At 36.6% G+C, this 21,721-nt stretch overlaps 1 protein-coding gene across 1 annotated transcript in view; it reads left to right on the plus strand.

The window, feature by feature from the left end:
• The window catches only part of LOC108730167 (growth factor receptor-bound protein 14), a 319,854-nt gene that overhangs the window by 12,459 nt on the left and 285,674 nt on the right, over positions 1-21,721 (plus strand). The window lies entirely within an intron of this gene.

Genomic DNA, 21,721 nt, shown 5'->3' on the forward strand with positions numbered 1-21,721 from the left:
AACGAACAACGTTGGAATAACGTGAAAAAAAGTGGGAAAAACTGTAAACTGAAGTAACTCGCTGGAAGTCGTCTGATCGATCGCATTGTGTCTCTCACCGCATGATCGCCTCCCCCCTCAGGGGTACACTCGAAAGTTTCTTCGTCGAGGTTTCGCAATGGGGTAGTTTCTGATACGGCACTACCATTTCCTCTCTCTCTCTCTCTTTCTCTCTCTCTCTCTTTCTCTCTCTCTCTCTGCTCTTTCTCCCTCTTCCCCCCCCTCTCTCTCTTACTCTGTCTCTCATTTTCCCTGGTCGCTTGTCCCACCCCCTCCCGCCCGCATCCTCCCTCACCTACTGTGGCTACACTAATGTTATTCGGGCTGTGTTCTCAGCATAAAGTGTTACCCTCTCGGGTTTCCCGTTTTTCCTCGCCTCGTGGCTTTATATAATTTTTTATTGGCCGTATGCTTCGCCGACCGAAACATGCACCGGAAAATTCGCACGAGAATATTCGAGGATGTCGCGCTTTAATTTACATCTCCGTTATGAGGTATATGTACGCGGCGAACATGGGGTGCCAAAATATAATATTGCTCACTCTGGAAATTCTTCCAGAGTGATAGCAGCGCGATGTCGGATTCGCGAGAGAACTCCGCGCTGCGGGCGCGAAACGGAGGCTAATGAAACAAAAGCTAAAACCCGTGTCGCGCGGCGGATCGAATAACACACGTCGAGTTCACCCTTTCCGCCGTGGCTCGATTGTCGCTCGCTGTGCCCTATCAATAGTATCAATGGCACTATTATTCACTCGCCCATTTCGCTTCCGCGACGATGATTTCCCTTGTTTTCCTACTATCTCGCTCGCATGTATATGCTTCTTTGTACGCGCGTCGCGCGGAGGCCACGAAATGACGTTTGTGAATTTTGTTCTCGCGACGCGCCCCAACCATCCGGTCCTTTTCTTCCTCCGTTATCCTCATGCTTCTTCCTTTGTTCGAGTGGAGCGAGGAAACGTGCGGGGGTGAGAAGGGTTTCATCGCGACACGATGATGAATGCCGCAATGTCCGCCTCGAGGCGAGAAACAGCATGGTTTGTAGCCTTCGTACGCGAGTGCCATGAGCGTCTCGTATATACGACGAATACTCTAGGATTCCTCGAAAGCACAGGGTTTACGAGATTTCGCGTCTACGCCGTTCTCCCGGTACTTTCGCGAGTATGCTGGATTTATTCGCGCTCCATTTCGTGCGATTTTCTTCCCGTAAATCTGCGTCCGCTCCGCCCGCGCCGACGCGACGACTCGCGCCGCACCGCGCCGCGCAATACGCTCCGGTCTCGGTCTTTCTTCGGTGCGGTGTGGTAGCGGAAAATTTGCATGCGTTTCGTCGGGAAAGCGAAGCACGCGGCGGTAATTCGGGGAAAAATCCGTTGCTCTCTCGCAAGCGACGCCGTCGGTTAACGCCCCCCCCCTCCTCCCTCTCGCTCGCTTATCTTATACAATATAAAGATGAAAAAACTAGTTTTTTTATTCGAAGAAAAATGCAAAGTAAGAAACAAGTTTCTTATGATAAAAAAAACTGTTTTTTTAACCAAAATGATATAAAATTCATGAAAAATACTTATATGAAATTTATGTTAAGAATATAGAAAGATATAAAATTTATTTTGCTTAATATTTTTTTGTCAAAATGTTTGATACTTATGTTATTTCGACACTATTTAATATTTTGTTGTCTTTATAATTTTAAATCATAGAGGAAATATTCTTGCGTTGTTGCCTAAAGAATTGATATTTCTTACCAACAATGATTAATTATAAGTACACCTATAATTATTTGAAAGAAAGATATTTTACATTTTACTCTAACTTTGAAAGTTAAATAATAAGTGATGGTTCATACTATTGTCAACACAGATAATACTTTATTAGCATAATTGAAATTGTTTTGATATATTGGTTCTGTATACTAAATTTTAATTATTGAAGCAATGTCCCAATATAATATCCGTTTGAGAACAGTTAGAAATAGTTCGATGAATGGTGTTATTAATTTAAATATAGAATATTGTAGAATATGTACAATTACAACCAATATACGACAAAAACATCATTAGTTATTCTAATAAAATATTATTTATGTTTTATTAATAACAGTATGAAACATTTACTCAACTTTTAAAATCGGAGTGCAGTATAAAATAATGTTCGAATAATTATATAACGACAGTGTATATTTATGGGCACTTCGTCATTGTATTACAGTTTGACTTTTATATCTTTACACAGAAATCTTTTGAATGAATGCAAAAATTGAATTTTAGAACAATAATACAGTGTCAAAATCATCATCAAATACTCCAAAAAAATATATCCGAGTAAAAACTTTCAAAGCTGAATTTGAAAAATAGGTCTTTACTGAGCTTTCTATTCAAAATCTTTAGTTTTTTTTCGGTCATTTTCATCTCTAATCTTACAACGTGCGTTATCAAGTTATATCTCACCCATCTGTTGAAAGTAATGTCAAGGGAGCAAAGGGGCGATAATTCGAAAAATTTCCGCGCTAATATCGGTGCTGCTTCTTTCTACCTCCTCGCCGCTTCGTAAATCTTCCCATTATTCCTTCCCATCGACGGCGCGTTGAGGGATCCGTCGCATCGTTCAAGATTAAAATGAAAAATCGCGCGCCTTGCTCCGCACGCGGATAACGCGAGTAATGGGATATTTATACGAGCCGACGTTACGTATAATATTTCTCCATCGCGTTGTGGTAACTCGGTGTTTACCTGTGGATACCTGCGTCGTCGGTTTTTCGATCGAAGGCTCGCTATCTTACATTATCTTGTCTTTCGTAACGTTGCCCATCTACCGTCTATACTAAAGTCCCTAGAAGTAAGAATCCGGCCAATCTCAGTTTGATTAAAATTGACATACATGTATGTACATTGCACACATGCACATACACATGAGAAAAATTTCTTCGATTCAAAGAAATCTTTCTCTGGGTGCAACATAATTTTATTTTGTTAATATGTGACCAACAAATACTTTCTTTATTTTTTCATTGAAAAATTATGTTCTCATCAAAACTTGATTATTGTAACCAAATTTTGATTAGAACAATAAATTTGGTTAGAATATATATAACAAAAATTGTATTTTTTACAAGCTCAGTAAAAAGCAGTTTTTAAAATTCAGCCTTGAAATTTATTTATTCGAATATATTTTTTGCAGCATTTGACGACTGTGATGCTGTATTATTGATTTAGAATTTCTGCATTTATTCAAAAGATTTCTGTGTAAAGATAGTTATAAAAGTCAAAATGTAATACAATGTGTAATAACAAAAATTAGAATAACCAAATTTTGATTAAATCAAAACAACACAATTTTTATTAAATAAAGAAGTAAGCATGTTTTTGTTAATCATATATTAACAAAATAAATTATTATACCAAAATATTTCTTTCAGTGTATACGTGCACTTACACAACTATATAAGGCATTTCACTTATCTGCTTTTCAATTTTTTCACGTGCTCAGTCATCTGATTGCTTCCGCCATTTTTTATCAAGCCAATCAAGAATAGAACAAGATCGGCCAGGATCTTACTTTTAGGGATGCTAGTCCATATCACATCCCCGGTTTACAAGCAAATAACAGATCCGAGACGGCGGGAAAAACCGCGCAACTTGGAACGCAACTTGGAATACGACGAGCGAACCAATAACGTTGCCGCCACTATGTCGTTGGTTAACAACTTTCGCACTGCAATATAATACTCGTTGCGTTTCTCTTTTCTCTCTATCCGCGTCCAGACGGCGCACGAGGGATTGTCTGGCCAATAACGGCCAAGAAACAAAGGCGGTGATCTCTTTTCGGTGAAACGATTCCATCGTAAGTCGTTTCGAGCTTGCGAATCCTGAAAACACGGCGTTCGCTGAAATCCGGTGGGGCGGGCAAATCTATTAATTTCACTTTCTTCGGTTTTCCCCGCTTCAATGAGACCGCTCCTCGCTCGTTCTACACCGCCTTAGCGAGGTATAAATCTCGTGCAGTGGTTGACAAAGAAGAATGGGAGGCGAGTCTCGACCCCTCACCCGAAGCGGGCTCCTCCAATTTTGGCGGAGTCCCGATGCCACGACGAATGCCGACGATTCTTTAAAGCGATATGCCCCCAGTGAGACGCGGGATTTACGATAACGCGCGGGAGAATCGGAAGATCTTAATGTTAAACGAGCAAGACGGTGGAAGCACGTCGTCCTTTATCGCGCGCGCGAATGAAGCGGTGATAATTTTCCGCGACGTTTTAATCCCCCCACGACGCGACGCACGCCCGTGGATGGAACTTATCGCGATTTTTACTCCTGTTTCCTTTGTCACGTCTCGATATAAAAAAAAATGCCTGATTTCATTCACAACGTGAGCGTAAAGTCGTCATTAAATCTCTTTTTTCAAAACAAGATCGACCAAGTGATAAATTTTCATTCATATGTATGCACATACATGCATAATATTTGCTATAACGTTTTATTTATAGAAATTTTATTTATAGTAACGCCTTCTGACATTGTCTGAATTTGTAGCTGAAGCTTATTTAACAAATATCTACGTATGTACTTATTCTATGGCTTTATCTATGTGCTTAAATAAAAAATTACATTAGTTTATAGTGAAAAATTACTTCGAACCGGACTAGGTATTTCTTATAGAATTTTGAATGCTGAAAACGATACCAGCAAAGAAATTCCAGCAAGTCAGGTTTCCAAGATAATTGAATTATCCACAAAAAATAACTTTTTTAACGATTTTTGTAGAGAATGTTAACGATAGCTTGAATGACTTCTGATTAGAATTTCAAGATACCGTTAATCTTTTTTTGGTAAAAAATGTCAGCTATAGCAAAAAAGCTATTTTTTGCACATTAAACCTAAATTATTCCGGAAACCTGACGTGCTAGTGAAATTAAATTTGCGACATCATTTTTAATATCCAAAGATCTATAAGAAACACCTTGCCTTCAAAATAATTAAACAAAAAATATTTTTTGTAAACTAGTATTATTAAGCACATTATTTGTACACTGTCGGAATAAGCCAAGTATGAAAAGTAATGGAAATATAAGTTAATCCTATTAGTCTATTCGGGTCTATCTGATGCAAAATATAATTTATTTTCTTACTAATATTATTAAAAAATTTTTTTCTCTGGTACTCGCTAACTTCGTCTGTAAGATCTTTTTTCTGTGGAAATTTATTTTTTTAAAGATTTTTAGATATACTGATCCAAACATAATCGTATAATAAATTTGAAAAAACCAACAGGATTGAATTATATTGTCAGTTTCAATTGCCGTCTTCAGAGAAAAATATATCTACAAGCTTAATTATTATGTGCATCTATACATAACAATCTATACATAACAATGTTTCCTAAGAAACTCTTTCGCTAAACAATAACGGGTGCATTAGCTCGACCTTATTCACATGACCCGGTATCCAGTACACGTCCCAGAAAAACAAATCGGCGCGGCGGTACGTTCGCGCGGAAATGCCCGCAATCTCTCGAAATGCGTTTCCTTTTATTCAATATCGAGGTAGAGCGTACAACACCGGAGCCGTCCGTTTCGACGTGTGTCGGCTCGCGTTGAAATTGACGCGCGCGCGGGATGGAACGGCGATTTACTGTAAAGCAGCTGCATCGCATTTCAATAGTCTCCTGGCCGGAGAGCGAAACCTGATTCGAGGCAAGGTGTAACGCGAGTGAGCGGCGAGAGTTAGTGCGCCGCCCGGTACACCGGCGTCAGGCAGAAATATCCGAAATGGTAATGACATTTAAATGCCATTCATAAACGTCAGCACGCTACCGCGCTGCCGGCGCGAGCGGTAGGAATTTTCATTTCGACCGGCAAAACGAGACGCAGCTGCGGCCGAGTGGATTTCGTTAGCATCGCTAAAACGGGAATGCCCACTGTATTTCAACCAGCGATGTACTCGCTGGCCCGCGAACGGCCAGATCCGAATCCTCAAGCGAGATCCTTTTGAAGGACAGCAAGGCTCTATCACGAAGATTAGCGATTATTGGCGCGACATTTTGCGAATACGACGATTCATAGTCGTAAAACGTAAATTATGCTCGCGAGGAAAATGTTAGTTCGTTAAGGAGGTTCTCCAGTCTTTTTATATATCTAATATAAGAATTTGATCAAATATCGAGAATGAGTTTGTAATTAATATGTAGACATTCCGAAACTTTTTCAGTTTTTTTGGCATAATTTTCTTTAAAGAATTTTCTAAAATAATTTAAATTCTTACGAGAAGGAAGGTTTTAAATAATTTAATTATGAACAAAATATAAGAATTTTGAAGTTGTATAGATATAAAAAAATGGAGTTTAAAGAATATTTTAGAATTAAAAAAGTGAAGTTTTACTGTATTATTTTCGTGTAAGAGTATGAAAGTTTACGAATTACTCAATCCTTTTTAAATATAACGTCATATTAATGAAAACGTGGTTATGTCATTTCTACCAGAATTATTATAATATCTAAATTAAATTTAAATAATTACAATTATAAACAATTTTTTTCAATAGTATTTATTTTTATTATAAAGAAAATATATTTAATAACAAATTATAGTTTTACTTTTAAATTTTATTCATTATTTACTTTTTAGAAGATGGCATTTTGCATTCTTTGTGCTCTCGTGGTAAGATAAGAAAAGTGACTCTCTTCCACTTTTTTAAGCTGAGAAAGAATAACCTCCTTAAGAATTCGCGAAGCGTAAATCGGGAAGCGTGAATGTTTTCAACGAATATAAAATCTGACTGCTCCAACATTAATAAATTGGAGCAATCACAGGGACGTGAGAGACCGTTTCGAGAAAAAAATCTGAATCGCGTATGGATCATATTAATGACGTATCATCGCGTCGGCAACGTAATTATTATTGCCATCCGAACGCGGAGAGAGCGCAGCTCTCGAGGGCGCGGCGAATGTATAATGCATCTAACTGGGGATGCATCTGTCGCTCCGGCTGCTGGGGAGCTGAATACTTAACGACACGGGCGCATTTGAATGCTTAACTGACACGTTCGAGAGGCGCGACGCGAAAAAGCGGACGACGTCGTAAACGTCGCCTGGCAGGACGGACGGCACGAATGCTCATTACGATTTTATCTTGCCGAGTGCAGGCCGCGATTTCCGGGACCCCTCGCGTTCATCCACGACATGCCTTTCTGCATGCCAGGTACAGGAAGCTAGTACGAGTATGTATGCACTCTAGCTCGCGCTATAGGCGAATAATTCAGCCTGTTTGTCTCATCTATCTACCGTCTCTATTTCTCACTCGTTTCCTATTATTTTTTACATCGCGATTATACTGTACTATCAATCATAATTAGTGATTTGCATTTATCTATTTATCTTCGTTCGTGTTCGAAGAGTAAATATAAGATGGAAAATTTAATATATTGTGATTTAAATTGCAGCAATATAAATTATCAGACATTGCGGTCTTGCTGAGAATCTATAATAGTTATATAACTATCGTGAATTTTATGATACGTATTTTTCCACGAGTTATATCTTTAAACATGTTATTTTCAGACGATTCTCTTGTGTCTGTCCGTTCTTTTCTTTAAACGAGTGGCCTTTCGCGACTTCTTTTTTCGTCGCTCTTTTCGTCTGTCAGATATTGTTCTGATGTATTAAAGATTTTTCGTACAATACACTTTTTAAAATACTATTTTTGTAATGTCTTAGTCTTCTAACCAAGTTTCCTGTTTTGCTGATTTCTACGACCGATATATACGTATATATGTCTTAAAGAAATTAGACTTGCTTATCGTTGCATTATAGGGTCGCTTGTTCTTCGCTGGATGTCTTCTATGCTAATTTTTATGCGAATCGCCGCACAATAATAAAATCCAATCGTATAACTCATTGTCAGAAATATAACCTCGACATTTTTATATTAGAATTTTTCGATTCCAGTTAATTTTCAGAATATACCATTGAAATATTATTCGATTGCTGCTCTGCAAACCGCATATTATATACGTATAATAGACTAAATTTGCTGTATGACATTTATTTTATATTCTATTTCTACTCTTGTTTTAACTAGAAGACGATGTTGCATATTTTTATTACAAATATATGAAATTATATGTATACGAAAATTTAATTGAAGAATCGATTATTTTTGTAATCTATTCTCTCTCTCGCTCTTTATTTATATAAATCAATATTTCCATTTTTCTTTATATTCATATTGTCACAGAAATAGTTGATACTAAATTGCTTTTAAATATTAAATATTTATATTTTTCTACGAAATTACATTTGAGAAATAAATGTTAAAATTTAAAATATATTACGTAAGAATATAGTAAGTTTAGAATATGATACGTAAAGCATCTAAATAAATATAATCTAGCGAATATAGGGCAAGATATTCAAACATAATGAAAAATAAAATTTATGAAATATTGTGTACTTTAATGGAATATTTTAAAATCAATTTTAAATATTTTGTAATTTGTCGAATATCTTTTATGATGGAGATAAATTTCGAAATTTGTGAATAGAATCAATCAACATCAAGTGCATTATTTACAGCCAATTGATGTTGTTTCATACAAAAAACAAACGCGTTGGATAACAACAATGACATGATAAAAGCATGGAATTATAAATCAGATTTATAAATCAAAAGAATCTTTCAGTTTCTCTCTTTCTCGTCGTAACATCTAAAGTTTACTATAGTTGATGATGTTTAGTGCGAGATGATGTAAAATCCAAAATAAATAAAAGTCCTTATTCTCTCCCGCAGCATCAGTATTGTCAGTAGTGAATCTTTAATGCAATAAAAGTATATGCTTTCATAAACTTTTATTTATCGATATAAATATATCATTGCTTTGTGGATCAATACGGTATCGAAAATTTTTTACCACGATACATTAAAAATTATTTTAAATATTATTTCAAATATTTTGATGTAATTGAAATGTATAATAGATAAACTATAGAGAATGTTCTATATAAAAAATTATTTTCTCGTACATAAAATATTTATTGGATTTCATGTCATCTTATGATTGATCAATCAATAAAGTTGTTATTCTTATTATTATAAAAAGTCAAATTATTAGTAAATATGAATGGATTGGCTATGAATAAAATAAAAATTAGCAAGTTATATATATATGGAAATAAATAGTATTAATAAATATTAGCATCTTTTCAATTAAATAAGTAAGAATATATTATGCGATTATGGAATACTTTTCATTTTTTATATCATTTTTATTTGTGTTTGCGACATACGCATATTGAAAAATATCTTCGTTATATACTAAATGAAAGGCTATGCATGAGGAGAAGCAAAAGCCCAATTATATTTAAAAAATACTTGTGAAGGAGAAAGAGATTTCTTTTGAGAAATCTTCCCTATACAAAGAATACTTGATAGAAACTATTTTTTTATTTCATTTGTGAAATTTCCTATCTTTCTTGCATTTATGCGTACAAATTTCTCCTATAAATTACGGACTAGCGTGTATCGCATACTAATTAGTATTCTACCGTATAATAAAACACCAAATTGGGCGATAAATAACGATATACATATAATGAACCTCATTATACGAGCTTTCTGTGTACATTCTCGTATACATAGTCAATATAATAAATATATAATAAATATACAATAACCGACAAATTATTGCACGTATTCTACAATTAAATATTAATTCTGATCTGTCTTAGTCCACCAGTTTATGGCAACGGATTTGTGAGACGTGATATTTGTCTATAATATTTTTTTACAGATTCATTTATATTTCAACTTAAAGCAAATAATTTTTCACTCACCGATAATGCGCAGCAGCGGAGTTATATAACTACTTTCCGACTATGTTGATCTGTAAAATACAAATACAAGATTCAATTTATAGCAGTGTTCAAAATAATTAAACAGATAGTTTGTATACGTAAAATAATTATAAACGATTTAGAAAATAACAGATGAAATAATAAATAGCAAATAACTCACCCTAGGATGTTCCGCCACCCCCAGGCCTTTTCTTCTCTCGTTCCTCCGTAATCTTTCGCTCATCCTTCATGGCACTACGCTCGCTCGCGAAAACACCGATTAATTACGTCACGGCACTCCCGACGTTAATCACAATTCGTGACGCGTATTTTTATTATATTATGACGGAAGAATAAAAGTATCATCACATGAAACTAGAATCCGTTTGACGTTTCGACTCGCGATTTTTCGTTAATAAACGAAAAACTTGGAAACGCAAAGTTGGCGAGTTCACCCTGAAACCACACAATAGCATACAAATAATAAAGCGATGTTCATGAGCAATTTAAACGCGATGGACGATTAAAAATATACGATTCAATTGCCCGCGGAATAAGTTTCACATATTTCTATGTTTCGAAATATATATGTTATTAATTAAGTGATCGATGATATGTATTACTCGGCCTTTCGTTATTTAAATCGTTCGCTTTACTCCGCGAAAATAGTTGAGAAATTATTATTGAAATTGTCGAGATCGAAATTTAAAACAATTTTGCTGAAGTATATAAAAATTTAGTCCGACAGATTTGAAAATCATTTTATTGAACTATCAAAATAATCATTTAAGACACTTAAACTGATTGTTAGAATGTTACAACTTTGCAGCATTGCTCATCATGCTTGAGTTTCCTACATAATTATTTTGATGGTTCGATAAAATTGTTTTCAAATGTTCATCTATTTTTTAAGTACTTTAGCAAAATGTGTTACTTTCGCGCTTTGATTTACATAAAGAAATATTTTGAACAGATCATGTGAAATTTCTACATCGTAAAATAGCTCGAGTTTAATCGAATCGTTGATTGTGAAAGCTAATTGTTCAATAAGATATATATATTTATAAAATAGTAGTAGAGAAATAGAGATCAATCGCGTTTCGAAAGATAACACACGGAGCGGTCCGCGCTGCTACTTCGGTGCTCGAGTTCGGAGCGCGAATGATAACGCGGCGACCTTGCGTAAACAAACTGAAACAAACTTCAAGGCCGTGCGTCAGCCGAATTTCCCGAAATCGTAAACACACACCGAATAATTCTATTCTTCGTATTTCAAATTAATTACTAACTAATGATTGATTTTCTACTGGAAAGTTCTATTAATATTTCATTAATAATTAATTTTAACATGCATTTTTGTTAATGGACTAATTCAATTTGGCGACTCACACACTATTTAACGCTTACAATTCAAACATTGCAATTCACGATGAACAAATTATTTTCAATTTGGTTCAAAAATTCAAAGCATGATACAATGATATATATTCGAATCTAAATTCGCTAAAGAAGTAATTATCTGTATCGCGACACAATAATTATCATTCTTGATCGCTTCAGTTCTACATGAATTGAATAAAATCGCGTTAAATATTTACTTTGATGATAATTATTTAATATAAAATAAGTAGATCCATGATGTTAGAAATGTAACATTTTTTCATGACAATAATTAAGAATTAATAAGTTTACGGATTATTGGAGGCTCATTTAGATTGTTAAGATAATTAATTATTTGAATTAATTGTGAGAACCGTAGAGAAAGATCACGTTTCGAGGGGTAACGCGACGCACGAAACGGCTCACGTCGCTGTCTGTCTGCTCGAGGCTTGTCGCGCGAATGACAGCAAGATGTATACAACAATACGCTGTACGTTGCAGATAACAAACTCCGAGCGTGCCAGGCAATTTATCGCCCTACAAAATATTTGACGCTTCCTGAAATAAACGCATGCAGATTATTCTGTTCATAACGTTTCGTATTAATTTCGAAGAAGACGCTATTATCGTATATTATTCGCGTTGCTTGAGATAACGGAGTAATTCCGTAACTCGATTGAGAGCGTTTTGGAAGCCTAATGGAAATATTGTCACTTGAATCCCCAATTCGGTGAGTACGCTGCAATTTTAACGGAAACGGACTTTGACTATTAAATGGCTTTGTCGAATGTCCGCGGTCGGATATAATTAAAATTCATCCGGTGGGCGAATGTAAATCTGCAAATTTACAGTGTGCTCGCGTGTGGGTATGTCTGAACGTGTCCTCGGATCCCTCATATTCCCGCAATTTTGCGCTTAATGACGTAATTCCGTACTCGCCGTTACGGAGGTGACGTTAAAAAGTATCCTCGTAATCGTGGAAAAGAGCAAGAGTACAGTCTCGCCTGCGTTATGCGCATTACGAGGATATTCGCAGCGTTAATTTCGATCCGTCAGAATGTTAAGAGCAACAGCGGCAAACATTTCAAAAATTATTCCTGCTAAAAATATTTGTCTCTTTGTCAATATGCCAAGAGAGATACCGATGGTTTCTGTGTGAGTTAAGAATAGATAGAAACAAAAAATGTTCCTAAACGTTGAAAGAACGGTTTTGGTGAAGTCTAAAAATTTAGATATTTGCTAAATACGAAAATAAAATTTTGTTTGAGTCATCAAAATAATTATGTAGGATGTTAAAGCATAATCAGTAATCTTGCAAAAAGTTTTGATTTAACAACTATAGTTTGGATGTTCATAATTATTTTATCTAATAAAATTATTTTTCAATTTTTGTATTTAAATTTTTTCAAATTTAGATATTTTATAACAAAATCATTCTTTCCGTGTAGTTGTTAAAATATTAAAACTTTTTGCTGCATCAACGCTTAATAAGCGTTGTATAATTACTTTGATGGTCCAACAAAATAAAGTTCAGAATGGTATAAATTAGATACTGAACTCCTAATTAAAAATATTATAATGAATTTTATTATTAAGAATATTAATTTTTTGCGCACTTCTTTGCGCATTTCTTTCTGACTCCAAAACAGCCCCAATAGAATTGAAAATTCATCATTATATTTATAATTTTCAGATTTGTATCTAGCTAAATTTTTAAATACTTCAGTAAAATCGTTCTTTCCGTTTAGTTAAGAAGTCTTAAATTAATTAGTTTTACTTAAATAGAGAATCTTAACTTCAACTTTATTCAACTCTATCAAGATACGAGAATATTTAGTTATCGAATATTGACAAAATTACGAAAAATTTCAATTGTGAATTTCTGCTGACGGCGATTCAACGCTGGATTACTCGAAGGACCTCATTAGTTCAAAACGGGTGCGAATTTCTGGGACACCGCGTATGTCCTGGATATGTAAGCTTCCCAGTTGGAAAATCGCGACTTAATCCTCGAGCGGAACGATACGTACCGAATGCACGAGCGATCGACTTAGGACGTTAAAACCGGGCTTAATTCTTTCGCATGGACGTGACTACCGGATCTTTTTGTTCCCTCCTTCTTCTTCGTTTTTTTATTTTGATAGAAATAATCCTCATTGCTTATGCTTCCTCCCTTCCCCGACGGAGAAACCTCCTACGCACGCGATATTCTTTTCGCCGTCTACGAAAACACCACGCTCCGCTTACCGAGCCACTTCCTAACGACCTTTGAATACACCTTGCGCTCTTTCTGCCTTTCAGCATTTTCTTGCGTCCCTTGCTCTCCCTCTTCCTGCAAGAAACTTTTCCCGATCCCACCTTGCTTTGGCGTGTAAAAACCTTTGAGATGCAGATCGAAGTTTTTAACCCGCTCGGAATGCGCAAAGTACACTATTGCCGACGGCGCAAACGTGATTTCGGTATCGCAAAACTGGAATTTCACGCGGATATGATGTACTCTTGTGAGAAAGCGAGAGCCGAGAGAGTAAGGGAGTGAGAGAGAGAGAGTGAGAGAGAGAGAGAGAGGAGCGAGGGAGGCTCGGGCAATATTTTGCTTTAATTAAAAATAACGGGTCTTTGTGCAGTTGTGTTGGTCGCATGCTATTACGATGCCGAGAGTCCGAGGGTCAACGAGAGTTGGTGGAATACACTAGAACACTGAGTACGGAAACTTAATGTCGTCGACGACGAAATCGTCGTTCCGCCGAATCGGCTTAATTAGAACCTTATCCAACTCACGCTGCGCGCCAAACGACTCCTTAATGCTTAACAATAATGCGAAATGGTATCCGAGTTTCCAACATTTCCGGTAAGCATAGAATAGTCACCCTCGTACTTTCGTGAAACTCACCACGTTGGGAACGTTGGCGAAGCGCGTTTAATAATTAGAAATTCGCGGGGAAGAATGGAACAACGAGCGAGGTACAAAGGGGTTAAAAGCGCGGCCGGTATAATATTTCGATTAACGGGCTCGTCGCAAACCTGAAATGGCAAAAGTCTTTTGTCAGTGCGATTCCCAATTTGCCGCGTTCATCAACAGTCGCCCTCTTGAGCGGGAAGAATTCTAAAGAGTGACGGAAAGAGTCGTAATAAACGAAGCGCTCTAAATCGTGCTTAAGACTTTATTACACTTCGTGATTTAGTCAATGATATTATTGCGGTTATCAATCCGAGAATTTTTGATGTTATATAATTTAAGGATAAATTGCTAACGAATATTTGCATGTGTAAACTAAAATGTAAAAATTGAAATATACAGAACACAGTAAACAGGGTAAAGAAAATCATTTACAGCTTACTTCATGTCAAACATTCACTTTGCACATTATTGCGAATGGAAGACGAAAGAGAAAATGAAAACGTCCAGTTGAAAAATGACGGAGGGTTGCAATCGCGGTCTCTGCCGAGAAAATCTATCATTCCCCAGGAAAACCGAGCGGAACTTACTTTAGTTTTTAATGGAACACGTGCTGCTATTCAGCCATATGAATTATGCGAGCTCCTTGAATGTCGATAGCAGAAATAAAGCGCTCGATCGCACTTTTCTATAAAAATGGTCAAAGGAGAGAAAGAGATTGAAGCAGAAAAAGATATATCGAGAAGGTGGCGTCTGTTCTGAGATTTCTAAATCGTAATGGTGCAAACGGATAACGTCGAGGAACACCGAGGGAAGAAGAGATAAACGCGATACGAGAGATACGGGAGAATTAGGCGGACATGTTGTTTCGCCGTTTAGGGCTGTCGAGGGAATTTAATGGATCCCATCGGATGCAACATGTGCCTGAGAAATCGTATCTATTATGCAGCCGTATACTCAGACTGATCGAGAGCAATGGACAACACCGTCCGCTGCTCCCAAAGACATAGAGCATGGACTGCTCAATCCATATGTACAATTGGTCGACAAAAATGAGAGAGATAGGGCGCGAAGACAGCCAGTCTCTTTCTATTCGTAAGTCTAGATCCACAATCTTGCTTGAAGAGGCCGTAAACTGTAAAGCCGCAAAAAATTAACCAATCACAGTTGAATATGAGAAAAATAATTGATTGTGATTGTGTGGTCAATTTCTTACGACTTTATAACCTACGATCTTTTAAATCAAGATTGTGGACTTAGATAACTTGTTATTAGAAAGAGAGAGAGAGAGATTGGCTGTCTTCACACTTCTTCTCTCTCATTTTTATTCATCACATCAGATATACTATTTAGATACGGATAGCGGTTCATGCTTTATATCTTTGGCCAGAGCCGGGACTAAGCATTTCAGTGCCCGAGGAAAATAAAAAAAATGCGCCCCTTAGTAAAAAAAATTTCTTTACGACAAGTGAAATATAATAAAAAATAGTAATTAATAGTATATATATTAATTAATAGTATATATTAATATTAATTTAATATAATCACGTGTACAGGAGAGGAGTTATACGTTATAGTCATACAAATTTACATGTATGTTACAAATGAAATATAGTTACTAAAGTCACAATAATATTTTTCGTATTTTGATAGATGCGAAATTATCAATTATTATATCAAAATCTATATCCTTACATATTTCATTTTCAATTGAAAGAATTCCTATATTTGATAATTTTTCTTGATTTAACGATGACCATAAATAATTATTTATTAACTTCAATTTGCGCCCCCTTCAAATTGTTTACATGAGGCAAATGCCTCGCTCGCCACACCCTTGTCCCGGCTCTGCCTTTGGCTGTTCCCGATTGCCGTCGTACCAACGAGAAATTGACCCTGTCCCTCTCGTGAGACTCTCGTACGACGTTTCAACGTTGTTTCTTCGCGCGATAGCGTCCAAGTCGTCGCAACGGACATTATCGACTCGGTCTACAGTTACATCGACTGTCGTGAAGACGCCCGATATCTTGGAGTAGAACGACGACGAATCCGCTGTTCCGCCGCGATGAAGCGACCGACAAATATTTGAGGGCGACGGGCAATTATGTGAAAAGGTATTGTAGCGCGTTAACAAGCGTCGTAGAGCTACGAAGATTTAAGATATGTACCTTTCCTGGGTACCTTCGTTTCCCGGCAGACGTTTCCCGCGAGTCGATGGAGCGAACGGGCGCTATATACCATTCTATGTCAGCGGTTCTCAGACTTTCTTGCCTGCGGAAAATCCCAGGCAGTACTTGCTTTGATTACATATCTATTCGGGTATATTGCTGACTTTCCTTCTCTAATAAATTTATATTTATTATTATAACAATTTGACGTCTGCAATTTTCTCTTTTTACAATACACTGAAAAAAATGTTTTAAACATTTGTTATTGTAATTGCGCGATAAAATATTATGGTGGAGCCTTTATTTTTATAGTTATTACTGCTGTAATGTTAGTAATAATAATTACATAGGAAGCTCAAGCACGATGAGTAACGTTGTAAAAAGTTTTGACATTCTAGTACACAGTTTGCGCGCCCTACAGAATTATTTTCATGGTCCAACATAATTATTTTCAGATCTGTATTTAGCTAAATGTTTAGATGCAAAACTGTCCGTTCCGTGCATGTTGAACTATAAATATAATTATTATCACTAATATTATAGCAATAATAACTATAACAATGGAGACTTTCACCATAATTATTTTACTATGCAATCATAGTACAAATACCAAACGTTTCTTTCAGTGTATTTAAACGTAAGTATTGAAAAGAAATCTTCAAATCTTCTTTTCATTTGTTTTTGCGTTATCTTACACATTTCTAGGGGCTCGTCAATCGTATATTGAATAGATCCAAGTCGTGTTAATTTTAATAAATACATATAAGGTTTTCAGTAAAAAATATAAGCTCGCGAAGCGTGTCGGAGCTTTGCTGGTTTTAGCACCGCTGCTCCGAACGTTGCGTCGTTACCGTAATCCGCGAACGTAAGTACATACGTGGATACGCGCGAGCGAAAGATAAGAAATTCAATGTAAATAACGCGCGCAACGGCGAGAATGACTCGGAAGGGGATGCACGAGCGTGACGTGAGCGAAAATTTTTCTCTCAAGTCGAGTTACGTAACACGCGCAGCTGCGTGGAAATAGCTCAGAAGTATGTGAGGAAAGGGGCAGAATGGCACGACGGTTAGCCTAGCGCAATACGGATAAACCTCTTCGTGTCAGTTTTTCCACGGTTGTTCCCCCGTGACGCCCTATTTTACGCTGGTCGATATTAATTTGCGGATGCAGAACATGGCGGAGATCTAACTGTTGGCCGTACATTCTACATTTAACGGTGAACTAGGTGGGGTATAACATACCCCAGCAAGATATAAAATTCTGTAACTTTTTAAAAAGTACTACGCGCAACTTGCCGTTTCATGTAGCTAGAATTGCGACATTGTCAGTTGTACACTGAAAAAAATTTTTGGTTGGATTAATTGGAATTCTAGTTGAAAACGAATCAGAATTTTCTAGTTAAATCTACTAAATTCTAGTTGTGATAACCGAAATTCTAACTGATATAATTAGAATCTTTTGGATCGTTCATTAAAAAAAAAATAACGCTGGGTTGTTCTGTCTTAAATTTCAACTCTTTTACTCTTTTACTCTGTTGTTTATCCATTAGTTAAAGACATTTTTTTCAGTGTACTCTAAATGATCTAAATCTGAATTAGTAGATAATCATTGACATTAGTCCTAAGTATGCCATTATAGTAATCTGAATGAAACGTGGAATCCCTAAACTAACTAACCTTTCTTAGTGTATAAATTCAATGTATACGGTATTTGAAGATTGGAACTGATATGCAAATATCGATATTTAAATTATATAATGCTCATACTTTCTTTCTTTTTCAGGTGACTCACTGATTCAGATTTAAAGAAATTAGTACACAGTAAAAAAAATTGTGTATTTGTGTTGGAAACGGTCCACTCACGTTTCTGTTAACAGTTTGTGTTGAATTTTTTAACATATTCGAGTGTTAATTTAACATAATGTGATTATGTTATTTAAACATTTTTTGTGAAATTGATATTCAATGTTTCTTTGTGTTAAATTGACACAATTTATGAATAAGTGAATAAGTAACAAAAATAATGTGTTTTAAAACGTAAATTCTAAGACAAATGAATGAAATATGTGTTAATTTAACGTATCATAAATGTTAATTTTCTAAAAAAAAAAATATGTTCTCACGGTTTGTTTACAAACTGTGTCGATGTTATCTTTCTTTGTATTTATTCTCTTACATAATATTTGTGTTATCTTCTAACATATTCATCTTGTGTAAAATTAACTAAAAAATTTGAATGGACCGTTTGGGATATGCGATTTATGTCAAATTCAACACATTTTTTCCAACTGTGTACTCTATGGTGAAGTATAGCATGGGGTATGAGATACCCCACATATGTTTCGCCATGTTGATTTTCCATCTCATTCGCGGAGGGTTAAATGCCATGAGAGATGCGGGGAACGTCGAAACAGCTTCCATCTTTTCACCTCGCGATCGTTGTCGAGATTTCTCTCTCAATAAAAATCGAATTAGATATCGCGTGGGCAGATGAACTGTACATTATTTGATATTTCGCACGATTGGTGTCCACGTTTTGATCGGTTTGAGAATCCTCGCAATGGCACGATCCAGCAAAGACTTCTAATTCTGTCGGTCGAATCTAAACGTGCGTAATAAATCTGTCTCGATGCTCCCCTCGGCAGATTTATCTGTGCCGTTCTCGCGACCACAACACGTAGCGTAAACAAGATCGATTGAGCGTAGTCTGTAAAGTTTTCCGGATGATTTAATATCCTGGTTAGTTGTACGGGAAAGTAATTTCAGTGAGCAGTGACGTTAAATAAACGGTGAAAGGGGAGACACGCGGATACGGGAGACGGTAATTAACGTGAATCGCGAAATTTTTAAATTCGTCAAGTTGAAATGCATTATAGGATTATCATCGCGAATTAATCTTTACATAATTCAAAGGGAACCACCGTAATTATTAGGCAGCCATTTCCCACGCGAATGTCTCGCGAGATCTCCTTGCGACGACGGAGTTACACACGCCGTTGGGGAAGATGAAATTAACGAGGCTGATCGGCGATGCTTCCTCGAACGACTGATTTAACGCAGTTTCCAGTTTCCTTTGCTCCCCAAGCAACCATCTCGAAACTTTCACCGAGCATACTGAATTTAATAGTCCGCCTCCCGTTTAAACAATCACCACGTACTTCCACCCTATTTGCGCGAATGTCCTACGACCTACGACCCCGACTAAACGTCGTCACGCGTGTTTTTTTCGCGTAAATTTTTAATATAACCAGACGATTCGCTTTCGCAAAGTACGAAATGCACGACGGAACTGTTGCAATCTATCAGATTGAATTCACTCAATTATATTGATGACTTTTATGTAGAAAGAACGGAGTTTTAAATATTAATTATTTTATATTGAATTTATACAATTGATAATTTCCATGCCTTATTGTAAATATTTATATAAAGAGGATAAGTAGTACATTTATTGGCGTTTTAAGGCAATCTCTCTAAGAATAAACTTACAATTATAAAAGCAAAATAGGAATCACAAAAAGAGTATGTACAAAGATAAATAAATAATTAAGAGAAAGAAAAGAAGTTTATAAGAAAAAGATATAAATATAAAACAAGTAAAAAAAAATATGAATATATAATAAGAGTATGAAAAAAAAGTAAACTTCACGATAGAAAGACAAAAGTATAAAAGAGAAAGATAGATGGATATCGTTATTTATTAAGCGTTCTAGAATCCTCTCGAACGTTGAAAGTAATACATTGTTAATCATCAAAATAATGGAAATTAAGAACTAAATATATGAGATAAAAATAATAAAGCTGATTTGTTCTACCTTAAATTTCAACTCTCTCTTTTACTCTGTTGTTTATCCATTAGATAAATTATCACATAGTTTATTCGAAGATGGAACAACCGGTTCTAAGAAACTAATAAAAATAGAACAGAAAGAAAGAAAATTCTACTTGTCTCTTGTAATAATTTATTAAAGGCAGTGAATAAATACTAAAACCAATCTATAAATCAATATCGTCGAATAAGAGACCCACTGCGGGACCGAATCATTACCTGCCTCGATGACGGGAGAGTTAATCCGTTCATTTCCGGCTTTCTGGATATTTCGGATTTTGGGATTGGGTCAACCGAACAGTATCATCGACGTGTTTACGCGTTGTTCGTTACTACCCGGCAATTTTTCAAAGAACTGAGAATGTTTTCGGGACAAATAGCCTGGTGCGATGCCAAAAGGAAGTCAAAACTTTACGTTCCCTCCCTCGTTCCGGGCCCTGCCCCCTTCGAACACCCCCTTTCCGATTTTGCTATTCCAGTCACGCGCGTGGCGCGCTTGCCTCGCATGGGTATCGAGTTGACGAGCCGAGGAATTAATTGATGCCGACAGCCTATACGGCTGCGATTAAATACGCCGACTCCTACACGTATAACGTCGATGTTCATTCGCCCGAATTGCACACGTGTCGGAATGTCGCCGTTCGTTCTCTCTCATCGTACATACAGAGATTCTCCACGGTATTACACACAACGCGCTGCGTCGATAACCGCCACGAAATCACACTTCACTTAGTAGCCAAGCGGCTGATTCCGATGAAATGCGAGAGATATCGGCGTCAGGAGAAGATATTTATCCGTTTGCGGTTTCATTCGGCGGAAAGCTGTGCGAACGAACACGATACAATCGAAAGAATTTCCCTTCGGGGACTCGGGAGGAATCATAGAACGATTTAACGTTCGAATAAACGTGTTAATAATCGTGTGACCATGGCGGTGCGATTATCGTCGTTCAAATTAGACTCGGGTCAAACGATCTCTGTTCTTTAATCATAAATGCATAAGGCTAGGTTCACATTGTCCACAACCTTGCTTTAAGAGGCCGTAAGTCGTAAGTCATAAGATGTAAGTGACGATATATTGGCAACAGAACTTATGCTTTTAGGCCGTAAGAATTAGGTTTTGCTCAATTCGCTTAAGTCTAACGGTTAAAAACTAAAGACTGCGCAAAAACAGTTTAAATAGACAGAAATTATTATTACACTTAATCTCTTTCGACTTATGACTTAAGGGTTCTTAAAGCAAGATTGTGAACCTAGCCTAAAATGTCACAGTGCAAATGAACCTTTCCCGGTACGCGCGCTATTTACTTGTCGGAAACGACGTTATCTTCGCTTCATTCTGCTCCTCTCGGCTCTTCTCTGTTACATGCCGTCATTTATAAATTATCACTGGCTGGATTAAGCCATTTCCGCTCTTTAATCACAAATGCACAAAGCGTCGCACGAGGTGAGCGCGTCGCCGGAATGCCCTGCCACGCTACCCTTTGTCCTCGAGGATTCTTTCGGCCATGATTGCTCGATATCCACGACGCATTAATTGATCCCGCCTTGCGCTCGTAATTAATTTGGCTCGTGTCAGGCGGGCGAGCG

This window comes from Mycetomoellerius zeteki, unplaced genomic scaffold (genome assembly GCF_001594055.1).
Source record: "Mycetomoellerius zeteki isolate Tzet28-1 unplaced genomic scaffold, Tzet1.0 scaffold85, whole genome shotgun sequence".
Classification (NCBI taxonomy): domain Eukaryota; kingdom Metazoa; phylum Arthropoda; class Insecta; order Hymenoptera; family Formicidae; genus Mycetomoellerius; species Mycetomoellerius zeteki.